At 31.4% G+C, this 12,856-nt stretch overlaps 1 long non-coding RNA gene across 2 annotated transcripts; it reads left to right on the top strand.

Moving 5' to 3' along the window:
* Nucleotides 1-3,358: 3,358 nt before the first annotated feature.
* On the top strand, nt 3,359-8,551 carry LOC105783350 (uncharacterized). Of its 2 annotated transcripts, XR_008192898.1 has the most exons (3): nt 3,427-3,619; nt 5,976-6,231; nt 6,466-8,551. It is a non-coding gene; the product is annotated as an uncharacterized LOC105783350 (long non-coding RNA). The 2 variants fall into 2 exon arrangements; XR_001130052.2 differs by lacking the exons at nt 5,976-6,231; nt 6,466-8,551 and adding an exon at nt 4,597-4,900 and having other exon boundaries at nt 3,359-3,619.
* The last annotated feature ends 4,305 nt before the right edge of the window (nt 8,552-12,856 follow it).

Raw genomic sequence — 12,856 nt, 5'->3', positions numbered from 1 at the left:
TGCAAGTAACCGTATAAAACAATTTATTAAAAAATTAATTGTCTTAAGTAAATTTTGAAAAGCAAATTTTTAATTGATTTATTTATTCGGTATAAAAATTAATTCGAAATTAAATTTTATTAAATAATCTTTTATTAAATAATATTTTATTTATTGAATTAAATAGAGATTTAAATTTATAGAAAATGTTTTAATTAATCATAATTGAGTTTTTCGATTCCATTCTTTTATAAACCGAGCAAAACCCATCAAAATTTGAAAGGGTTTATATTATTCTTCATCTCAAAGAGTGTTTTAATTAAAGTAATTAGTAACGTATTGGTGGACATATTTTTTTTACAGTATTTGTGTGTATTAATATCAATTTGTTTCGATGTACCATTTTAAATTTATCATTATTTTAAAAATATTTAATATATGTATATAAAATTATGTATAAATATCAAATATTTAGATTACATAAATCTTAATAATTGACCCTAATTGAATCATTTCTTTTATATTCATATAAACATTTCAGTATAGAGGATATTATGTCAATAACAGTCCTTACCTATAGTTAACTAAGATTATTGTTGCCCTTGAATTTTGATATAACCAATATGTTTTTTTTCTTAGTTAATAAAGATATATACTTGAGGCACAATCTACTAATTAATCTATAACATTTAAATAATCTAAATACATACTATAACTATATGTTGATCTCATCTTATAATACCTCTAGAGCTAATAAAATTATTTTTGTGAAATTTAGCTATCTCAATTCTTGAGCATCACATCAAAATTCGAGTTCATTTTGAATTCTTTTCTTGATCAATGACAACGGTAATATTGTCATCATATGGTAAATATTTTATATTTAAGATTTATTTAATCTTATTATTTGATATATACATATATAAAATATTTTTTAAAACAGTGATAAATTTAAAACGATACACTGAACTAGACTGATACACACTACTGTAAAAAAAATTTGTCCACTGTACCAGCACGAACTACCTTAATTAAAACACCTCATGAAATGAAGAATAACATAAGCCCTTTAACAATTTGATGGATTTTATTTTATCTATAAAATAATGAGAACTGGGAAAAATTCAATTTATGATTGGTTAAAACATTTTCTATAAATTAAAATATCCATTTAATTATATAAATAAAATTCATATTTAATAAAATTTAATTTAGAATTAATTTTATTACCAAATAAATAAATAAATTAAAAATTTTATTGTTTTAATTTACTAAGACAATTAATTTTTAATAATTTGTTTTATACAGTTACTTGTAAATTTATTTATTATTTGAATTGTTTTCATTTTAATGATACACATTAACTTTTGAATGAATTTAAAATTTCTATTTAATTATAAAATATTATCATGAATTATTTTTACTATAAAATTTAAAATAGTATACATTAATTTTTGAATCAATTTAAAATCTCTGCATAAATTGTAAATTGTTATATAATAAATTTAATTTAAACTATTTTTATAATTATTTTCTACTATTAAATTGATTAATTAATTAATTAAAAATTAAAATAATGTTGTAAGTAATTTTTTTAAAATAAAACAATTAATGAAAATTGAAAAAATAAAGTTGAACGTAAAGGGGTATAGAAAAGGGCATCAATATAGAGGAGAGGATTTTTATTCCTCGTAATAGTAATAATAATGAGTAGATATCCCTACCCTAATTTACTGCCTAATTTTCTCCTTCAGTATTTACTTAAATAATTAAAACTAACAAATAATTTTATTGAATTTTTAACATTCAATTATTATTTTTAATTAAGGTCAATTACATCCTTAGTCACTAAACTATCGCTAAGTATTCGTTTTGGTAATTTGACTAAAAAAAGTTACAATTTAGTTATTGAACTATTCAAATATTTTTGTTTATGTCATTGGGTTGTTAAAGTTCTGCCAACAAGTTCCAAACGACGATTCAATGATCCATATGGTCGATCAGTACCCATCGACGAGTAGAAGAACATACATTAGATCCAAATCGATCCAACGGTCAATGTCAGAGATTAAAGAAAAGAGTTAGTTGAATTTTGATTCGCAGATCCGTGACATCCAAAACTGTTTCATAAAAAAAAACTAAATTATAAAAGAGAAAAAGAAAGAGAGATTTTGATTTATGCAAACAGAGAAAGGCATTCTTAGTGACTTAAATGAAACATTTTAAATAATTAGTGACCGGTAACTTTTTTTTAGTTAAGTGACCAAAACTATTATAATTCTCATATCATATGATTAAAGATTAACCCATTCAATTACTATAATTTTTCTAAATAACTATTTTCGTGATAAATATTATATATTAAAGTTTTGAATGAGTTGACATCACCCGTAATTGGATCTCAACTCACTATAAAATTAACAAAAGTTCATTCCTTTTATAAAGTAACAAATATTTTTAAAAGGTATTTATATTTTGATAAATCTAGAATATATTTTAACAATTCAATTGTCATATTTTATACTCTATTCATGTAGATCAAGCATATCAAGTTTAGTGTAAATTAAAATATTCTAACTATTTTTTTTGTAAAAACTTCCATCCATTAAATATATATTAATATAGATAATATTTTCGATCAATATGATAGAGATATCAAACCAATTCAAAAATTTGCATGAAAACAAGTAAGAATATCTTGATAAATTCAACGGTTGAATTGTTAAAATACTAATCATATAAAAATTTTAAAAAAATGTAAGACCATTTTAATTTTACATTGGTGTAAGTAGATCCTCCTATATAATATAATATAAAATAACAATTTACGTAGCCTAAATTTGCCAGAAGTGACAATCTCTCAATTTTTGTATTTATTTTTAAAATTTTGTAATAAAGTTTTTATGATATTTTTCATGTGATATTTTTAAATTGTAAATTTGATACAAAATTTTTATCAACTATAGTATGATATTCTTTTAAGTGAAATATGATATTATTTTTAATATGCACAGGTTATTCAATTATGATTGTTTTAATATATTTTATAAAACCATATTAAATATTGAAAATATATATATTGGTGAATAATATTGAAAATATTTAGTACATCGTTAATAAAATTTTTAAATTTCATAAGTAAAGTTGAGAGGTTGACAAGTGTTTTATAGTAAAATATTTATAAAATAAATATTCAAAAAAGAGATATATTACAATTTTTTAAAGCTACTTGTGCAATAAAAAAGTACACTACTGATTAGACCTAATCATGGGTTGGGCCACCCGGCCTGATTCCGATCATGGTTGGGTAAAAATATAGGCCCGAAAAATATGTTTGAGCAAAAAATGAGGTCCGTTTAGAAAACGGGCCAGGCCTCGAGTAAGATTTTTTTGGCTCAGCCCAAATTATATACTAAATATTTTATTTTATTTTTAATCATTTTTAATTTTTAACTTTACTTTTAGTTTTAGTTTTGTGCCCTCCTCCCCCTTATTCCCAATTCCAAAACCAAAATCCCTAAGCTCACCACCTCCACCGATCCAGCAGTGCTGTCTGTCGGCGCCACTCACCTCCTTCATCTCCACCTCCCACCTGCTTCCTCTGTCGTCGGCACCTACCTAACTTCCTCGACCGACTCATGTAAGAAATCTCCTTTTCACTTTCTTCTTTTTGTTTGGTCACCAAGAAAATGAAGGAAAATTTTGTGTTTTGATTATGTTTTAGTATCCTTTTGTTTGGTCACCTGAACTGTACCTAATTCGAATGGAAACTAGGAATTTTATTTTCACTTTAGGAATTTATTTTCACAGCTTAATGAACAAATTTTGTATCTTTTTTTCTTCTGTGAGGTTTTCTTTTTCAATGGAAACTGGGAACGAACTCAAGTTTATATCTATTTCGATTATTAGAAATGGAGAGAGATTTGGGTTGGTTGCCCATCCGTCTAGCTTTGTTTCGTGGTGGTTTTTAAGGTTGACTGTTGGGTTTGATAGAGTAATAGCTTGTTCTTTATCTCTTCTTTTAAATGGAACATTGATGAACTGGTGCATTAGTTTTTTAACCTTTTGATGAAGAATGAGTGTTATAGAAAGTGAATCTAACTTTGTAATTATCCCCACCTGGAAATGATCAACAATCTTGCTTCTACACTATCACTTAAATCTAGGGAAATGCAAGTTGGAGTTTTGATTGAGATGACCATACCCCTTTTATAGCCTTAATAATCATGGAAAATAAGAAAATTTCAATGTCTCATTTCTTTTCAAATATGCTATTAATTTCTATGTTTAAAAAAATTAAAGTTTTTATCTTTCTGATTTAAAATCTTAGTCAAATTATTATTGATGATAGTTTTCATTAAAATTTATTAATTTACTATATTTATTCAAGTTTGGTATAGTTGCAGAACAAAATTTGTCAATTAACTATTGGCATTTTCTATTTAGTAGAAATGTACTTTTGAGAATTGTTCAACATTTGATGTTAATACGTCGTTAATTCCATCTAACTCTTCAAATTATTACTAAGTGATAACATGTTAAATTTACATATTTTTTATGTTTAAATTGGTTAATTCTTGAATTGATCCCTGCTAAATTAGTGATTTTATACTTTAGTCCTGTCAGGAGTGCAATTGGGATGCTATGAGTTAAAAAAGAGCAGAAAATGACTAATTTGCAGCACAGTCAATAAAGTGGGGCCGAATAAAAAACGTGGAGATAGTCAAGGACTCATCAAATTTCTTTTGACTTTGTAGAACCTAAAATTAGAAAATATTTTTTATTTAATTTTAATAATGTAGTGGGTAGTTAGGCCAAATTTAGTAAATCCTATGTATAAAAATAGGGGACTTTATGGAAGCTTAAGGAGACACTTGATTTCACTTGGATTAAATAAGAATTATTTTATTTTCTTTCCAAATTTATGTGTCAATAGCTACTGCAATTCTATTTTCATTTCATTGTTCTTTGCAAAATTTGTTTAATTACTTTCCAAGTCCCTTCCTTTCCTAATTTCTACCATTTTCATTTAAATCCACTCATAGCCAACCAAAGCATGAATAAAATCATGCTTCACTAAATTCTAACTTGGCTTTAGGCGGGTATTCTTTCTGGTCAAGAATTGTGAGAAACACATCCATACTAAAAATTCTTCCAATCGGTACTCACATTTTTCCTAAGTATCAAAATTGACAATTTATCCCTTAAAGTTTACTCGATTTTAAATCAAAAAGCGCGTTAGGTTGGAGTCATGTTTGCAGATAGTTGGGGAAACGAGTCAGCCGTGCTGTATTCTGATCTCCGAGAACAAATCAAGAGAGAAGTGGTCGAGTTTAAGCGACCTGCGCGGTTGAGGCTGTCAATCCGAGTTGGGTTCTTCAAAGCACAAGACTGTCGGAATCTTGAATCGAGAACACGTGTATCTTGGTTAGATAATTGGTAAGGGTTGGTTTGCAGGTCGTACCGGGACCAACTACAAGAGGAAGAATTAGCGGTTAGGATGTTCTTAACTACTATAACCAACTTATTGTTTGGAGGAGAAAATTAATTTTCGAGGATCGATTCTAAATTCGGAATCCACCGAGTCTAGGGCTAAGGCTTATTATCTCTATTTACAAAATCTGAATTTATTTCCCAATTTAATTTATTTTTAATTTATTTAATTGTTTATTTATGTTGTTTCAATTATTTAATTTCTAAACATTTCAAAACTTCCTTGATTTATTTGTTTATTTTTCAGCAGGTCTGTTTGGAGTCGTAGGCATGACTATTGCCATAATTATCGACACGATGGAATTTTTTATCACAAGTTAAACGTAAAAGTTGATTATAATACCAATCCCTATGGACTAGACCCTACTATCACTTTTTACTACTATTTAGATTTATTTTAATTATATGAATTATTTTTGGTGGTTTCGACGCCCATCAAATTTTGGCACCGTTGCAGGGGATTGGAGATGTTTTTCTAATTTTCTTGTTTACCTTATGACTAGATCAAAATCGAGAACTCTAGAGTTTGAACCAAAAATTGAGAAATTGGCCCAACAACAATGAAAAGAAGCCATTCGACGCGATAAACGACCAAATCCCGGATTCGAAACCATATCTTACAACAAGGAAAGTTTCTCGTTCGACGAACTAGACGAGATGTTGAACAAACTATATGCCAACTCGTAGCAGCATCAGATGAACAACAACCCTTATGTATAACCTATTCTGTGGGAGGAACGTCATTTGAGTTGAAGTCAGGTTTGATTCATTTACTACCCACCTTCCGTAGACTACAGAACAAAAATTCACACACCCATCTCTAATATTTCCATATGGTATGCACAAGCATAAAGCCTTAGGGAGTAACCGAAGACCAAATTAAACTTCGTGCTTTTCCTTTCTCATTAGACGACTCAGTTAGAGAGTGGTTATTTTATTTACCTCCGGGATCTGTCAACACATGGTTTGACATGTCTCGTTTGTTTTTGACAGGTTCTTCGCTATAGCTTGAGCGGCTGAACTAAGTAGAGACATTGTAGGAATCTGTCAGAACGAGACTGAATCACTCTATGATTATTGGAAGCGGTACAAAAATTTGTGTGCAAGTTCCCCACAATATAGACTGACTGAATAATCACTCTTGTAGTATTTCTATGAAGGGTTGCTCCTGATGGAAATGAAAATGATAGATGCTACAAGTGGAAGGGCATTAGTTAATATGACTCCTTAGAGAGCATGAAAGTTGATTTCGACAATAACCGCTAACTCTCAACAATTCTAACCGGCCACAGAACCCACGAGACGGGTTTATGGGCTAAGTTCTCTATTTGTAAAAGATAAAATTGATAAGCTGACTAACGTTGTTCAAGATTTTCTTATAGATAAAACTAGCCCAGCAAGGTTGTGCAGAATCTACGCTAAGCCAAACCACCCGACGGGCTCATGTCTAATTTTATATGAGGATTCGATAGAACAAGCAAATATTGTCGGGAACTTTCCAGGACCGCCCCAAAGGTGATATGACCCCTACTAGAACTCATATAATGTGGGGTGGAAGGATTACCTAAATCTAAGTTATGAGTCGAATCATCAGTTTAATTAACCTTACGAACAAAGGCCGCATCTGAATCAACAATTACTGCCCTAAAGTCATCTTTGGAAGCCATAGTGGAAAGGCTAGCTAATAGTGCTGAGAAGTTTCAGCAAAAAATTGAAATACATTTGCAGGAGTTATATAAGCAAGTGAGCAAGCTTGCGCTCATGGTTAGCCGTTTGGAGTCTCAAAGTAAGCTGTCGTCCCCAACTCAGCCTAATTTCGACACAATGTAAGTGCTATGACATTGAGGAGTGGAAAAGTTTTGGAACCCATACCTGGCACGAGTTGTACCCACGACGCTGGCTGAGATGAGAAGAAACTTGATACAAAGGCTCTAGTGGAGTCAGCACCACAAAAATTATTTACAGTACCACCTCCATTTCCTGGAAGACTTGTCCAATGCAAGGAGTGAGAAGAGAAAGAGATCTTTGACACCTTTCGAAAGGTAGAAATCAACATACCTCTTCTTGACGCGATTAAGCAGATTCCACGATATGCAAGATTCTTAAAAGAATTATGCACAAGTAAGAGGAAGCTCTTGGGCAATGAAAAGGTGAGTGTAGAAGAAAATGTCTTTGTCGTTTTACAAAGGAAAATACCACCTAAATGTAAGGATCAATGTATGTTTTCTATGTCTTGCAAAATAGGTAGTGACAATATTAGAAAAGCCTTGTGTGACTTAGACGCATCAATTAATGTTATGCCTTTGTCAATTTATAAACTACTTAATGCGGGTCCTTTGAAGGAAATAGATGTAATTATTCAACTTGCAAATAGATCTGTAGTGCATCCGAAAGGAGTGCTGGAGAACGTTCTTATTAAAGTAAACGAATTGATATTTCCTGCAGACTTCTACATTATCAACATAGAGGATGACAACTCGGCCAATTGGTCTGACATACTTCTTGGAAAACCATTCTTAAGTACCACGCGAACGAAAATTGATGTTTAGAGTGGAACACTCATCATGGACAGATAAGTGGTTAGCTTTAATGTTTATAAGGATATAGGACATCCCAGTGATAAGTTACAAATCGTGCCTTGTAGGAATGGAGATCTCAATGTTAAGCAAGAGGAATTATCGATAATCAAAAAATCAATACATGAAGCTGTCATGAAAGCCTCAAAATTAGAGCTCAAACCGTTTTCAAAACATACAAGGATTGTGACAGAGGAAAATACAAACTTGAATAGAGAAGCTTAAAGATGCCTTAATCCACTAATGATAGGGGAATCCTAGAAGTGCTTCAAGGACAGTGGGCAAAGGTCAAAACCTTTCTGCAAGAACATCCAAGTGCACGGGATGGAAAAACTAATTCTCAATGAGCCGAACAGATAACATTTAAGGTCGTCGAGCTAACAATATTAAACAAAAGCGCTTTTTAGGAGGCAACCCAATTTATTTTTAATATATTAAAATTTTTGAATTCCAGTTTAATTTGGATTGAACATAAAATGAATAATAACTAGATTATTATTTAATCGGGCTAATGTGTTATTTTCAAGTATATAATGGAGGTTGTTAATTTTCCCAAAATCAGATACTGATGGTGGCATGGGCACGCCGTGCCAAGTGCTGACATTTATTTCCCTACAAATGAAACTCAACATCCCTAACCCAAATAAAAACCCCAACGCTAACAACATCGTTAGAAATACATGGGGAGTATTCTTAACCTTTCTCTTTACTTTTTGTTTGGGTTACTGTACTTTATTGCATATAAAACATGCTTGAAGACAAGCATAGATTAAGTGGGGGGTTGAAATGGTAAGTATGCATGATTGATATGGTAAGTATACATGATTGATCGATTTTTGCTGCATGTTTCTCTTTTGCATATGTTCAATCTTATGCTAGATTTATTCGATAGTTTATTTGATATTGAGCCTCTAATCTCATTACTTAGTCAATTTGGACAATTAGGTAATTTTTGAATTAAAGTGTTCAAGTATCTAGATGAATTGACATGTGTGTTTTAAAGTTGATATATGTAACTAGATTTTTCATATAAATTAATTGTTTGGAAAAAAAAATTTTGCTTGTACATAAAGAAATAAATAAAATGATAAATAAATAAATAAATCTCAAGTTATGAGTGAAAGTTTTGAAAAACTGACCGAATTTAGTAACCGGGATGAGGTGCTTGGGTTGTTATCTCATCTCGCTTAAAAATGTTCGAGTGACAAACCGAAAACTTACAAACATTTCGCTAATCGAGCTTCCAAAAAGACAAATAATAAAAAAAAAGACTGTTTGAACTGAGTAACCAGGGTAGGGTACTTGGGTTGTCATCCTAGTTCGCGTAAAAAGGTTTGACCATGTCCAAAAAAAATAAAATAAAAAATTACTGCATTATTAATTAATAATACCTTGCAAATTTGGGTTCAAACTCAATTTATTGAAATGATTTAGTTCACATGTTTCAGTTTTATGACACTTGTTGATCAAACTAGGTATTTTGAGCATTTATTTATTTTTTGCCTATATTGTTTACATTGATTATGGATGTGAAAAAGAGGCTCAATTTTTAATAAATTATTGAATAATTTCTAATGTTTGAAAGTACAATATGCTTGAGGGCAAGCATGAACTAAGTAAAGGGATTTGATAACATGTTAAGTTTACATATTTTTTGTGTTTAAATCGGTTAGTTCTTGAATTGATCCCTACTAAATTAGTGATTTTATGTTTTAATCCTGTCAGGAGTGTAATTAGAATGCTATGAGTTACAAACGAGCAGAAAAGGACTAATTTACAGCACAGTCAATAAAGTGGGGCCGAATAAAAAATGTGGAGATAGTCAAGGACTCATTAGATTTGTTTTGTCTTTGTAAAAGCTAAAATTAGAAAAAAAAATTGATTTTATATTTTTATTTAATTTTAATTATGTAGTGGGTAGTTAGGCCAAATTTAGTAAATCATATGTATATAAATAGGGGTCTTTATGGAAGCTTAAGGAGACACTTGATTTCACTTGGATTGAATAAGAATTCTTTTATTTCATTCCGAATTCATGCATCAATAGCTACTGCAATTCCATTTTCATTTCCTTGTACTTTGCAAAATTTGTTTAATTGCTTTCCAAGTCCCTTCCTTTCCTAATTTTCACCATTTTCATTCAAATCCACTCATAGCTAACCAAAGCATGAATAAATTTATGCTTCACTAAATTCTAGCTAAGCTTTAAGTCTGCATTCTTTCTGGTCAAGAATCGTGAGAAACACATCTGTACTAAAAATCCTTTCAATCGGTATTCACATTTTTCTTAAGTATCGGGATTGACAACTCATCCCTTAAAGTTAACTCAATTTCAAATCAAAAAGCGCGTTGGGCTGGAGTCGTGTTTGCAGACAATTGGGGAAATGAGCCGGCTGTGCTGTATTCGAATCTTTAAGAACAAATCAAGGGAGAAGTGACCGAGTTTAAACAACCCGTGCGGTTAAGGCCGTTAATTCGAGTTAGGTTCTTTAGAGCGCAAGGTTGTCGAAATCCTGAATTGGAAACGTGTGTATCTCGGTTAGATAATTGACAAGGGTTGGTTTACAGTTTGTACTGGGACCAGCTACGAGAGAAAGAATTGGTGATTAGAATGTTCTTAACTGTTATAACCAGCTTATTGTTTGGAGGAGAAAATTAATTTTCAAGGATCAATTCTAAATCTGGAATCCACCAAGTCTAAGGCTAAGACTTATTATCTCTGTTTACGAAATTTGAATTTATTTCTCAATTGAATTTATTTCCAATTTATTTAATTGTTTATTTATGTTGTTTCAATTATTTAATATCTAAACATTTCAAAACTCCCCTGGTTTATTTTTTATTTTTCAACAGGTCCGTTTGGAGTCGTGGGCACGACTATTGCCACTATTACCAACACGACAAAAATTCTGATCACAAGTTAAACGTGAAAATTGATTATAATACCAATCCCTACAGACTCGACCCTACTACCATTTTTTACTATTATTTAGAGTTATTTTAATTGTAGGAATTATTTTTGGTTGTTTTGACGCTCATCAAATTTTGAGACTGTTGCCGGGGATTGGAGATATTATTCTAATTTTCTTGTTTACCTTATAAACAAATTAGAACTGGAAACTTTAAAGTTTGAACCAAAAATTGATAAATTATCCTGAAACTGCGAAGAGAAGCCATCCGAAGTGGTAAATGACCAAATCCCAGATTCGAAACCATATATTACACTGAGAAAATTTTCTCGTTCGACGAACTAAACGAGATGCCGAACAAACTATATGCCAACTTGCAGCGGCACTAGATGAACAACAACCCTTATGTATAACCTATTCGCTGAGAGAAACATCGTCCGAGTTAAAGTCGAGTTTGATTCATTTACTACCCACTTTCTGTGGATTACAGAATGAAAATCTGCACACCCATCTTAAAGAATTCCATATGGTGTGCACAAGTATGAAGCCTTAGGGAGTAACCAAAGACCAAATTAAACTTCGTGCTTTTCCTTTCCCATTAGCTGACTCTACTAGAAAGTGGCTATTTTATTTACCTCTGGGTTTTGTCAACACATGGTTTGACTTGTCTTGTTTGTGTCTTAACAAGTTCTTCCCTGCAGCTCGAACGACCGAACTAAGGAGGGACATTGTAGGAATCTGTCAGAAGGAGACTGAATCACTCTATGATTACTGAGAGCGGTACAAAAAGTTGTGGGCAAGTTGTCTACAACATAGACTGACTGAATAGTCATTCTTGCAGTATTTCTATGAGGGGTTACTCCCGATAGAAATGAAAATGATAGATGCTACAAGTGGAGGGGCACTAGTTAATATACTCCTCAGAGAGCACGAGAGTTGATTTCGACAATGGCTGTTAACTCTTAACAATTTCAACTGGCCACAAAACCCATGAAACGAGTTCATGAGTTAAGTTCTCTATCTTGCTTACAAATAAAATTGGCCTAACAAGGTTGTGCAGAATCTGCGCTAAGCCAAACTACCCGACGGATTAATGTCTAATTTTACAAGAGGATTCGACAACTGTTGTCGGGAACTTTTGAAGACCACTGCAAAGGTGATATGACCCCTACTCGAACTCATATAATATGGGGTGGAAGGATCACCCAAATCTAAGTTATGGGTCAAATCCTCAGTTCAATCAACCTTACCAGTATAGGCCTCTTCCGAATCAACAATTACTGCCCCCAAAGTTATCTTCGGAAGCCATAGTGGAAAGGCTAGCCAATAGTACTGAGAAGTTTCAGCAAAAAACTTAAATGCATTTGCAGGAGTTAGATAAACAAGCGAGCAAGCTTACGCTTACGGTTAGCCGTTTGGAGTCTTTCTGTTATTTTAGATATCGATTAGGTGTTAAATATCAGTTCTCAAAGGTTGTAAGAGTAGGCCTCAAAGGTTGAAGATTAAGTGAAAGCAAAATCTCCTACAAAATGTCAACTGATTGGCCAAATCTATCACATAGGAAGAAACTTTATGAAAAAAATTAACCCAAAATGTTGTTTGCAAGTAAGCAATAACTTCGTGCAATATATATCTCTGTAATTGGCTAAACCAAAAAATTTTCTATCAAAATGAAACATTGGTTGGAGATGGTAGGACTTGATTTTTTTTATTTTTTTCTGATTGAAGGGATGTGAGATCTTGGCATTTCCTTGCAATCAGTTTTTGAAGCAAGAACAAGGTACCAACCAAGAGGTAGAAGAGTTTGCTTGCACAAGGTACAAGGTTGAATATCCTATTTACAAAAAGGTAATGGGTTTTATTTAGCATTGGATAATGGATCTCTTTTTTGGAAGTAGC

This window comes from Gossypium raimondii, chromosome 13 (genome assembly GCF_025698545.1).
Source record: "Gossypium raimondii isolate GPD5lz chromosome 13, ASM2569854v1, whole genome shotgun sequence".
In the NCBI taxonomy this organism is placed as follows: domain Eukaryota; kingdom Viridiplantae; phylum Streptophyta; class Magnoliopsida; order Malvales; family Malvaceae; genus Gossypium; species Gossypium raimondii.
The sequence above is the reverse complement of the archived record's forward strand: the minus strand, read 5'-3'. Positions and strand labels throughout refer to the sequence as shown.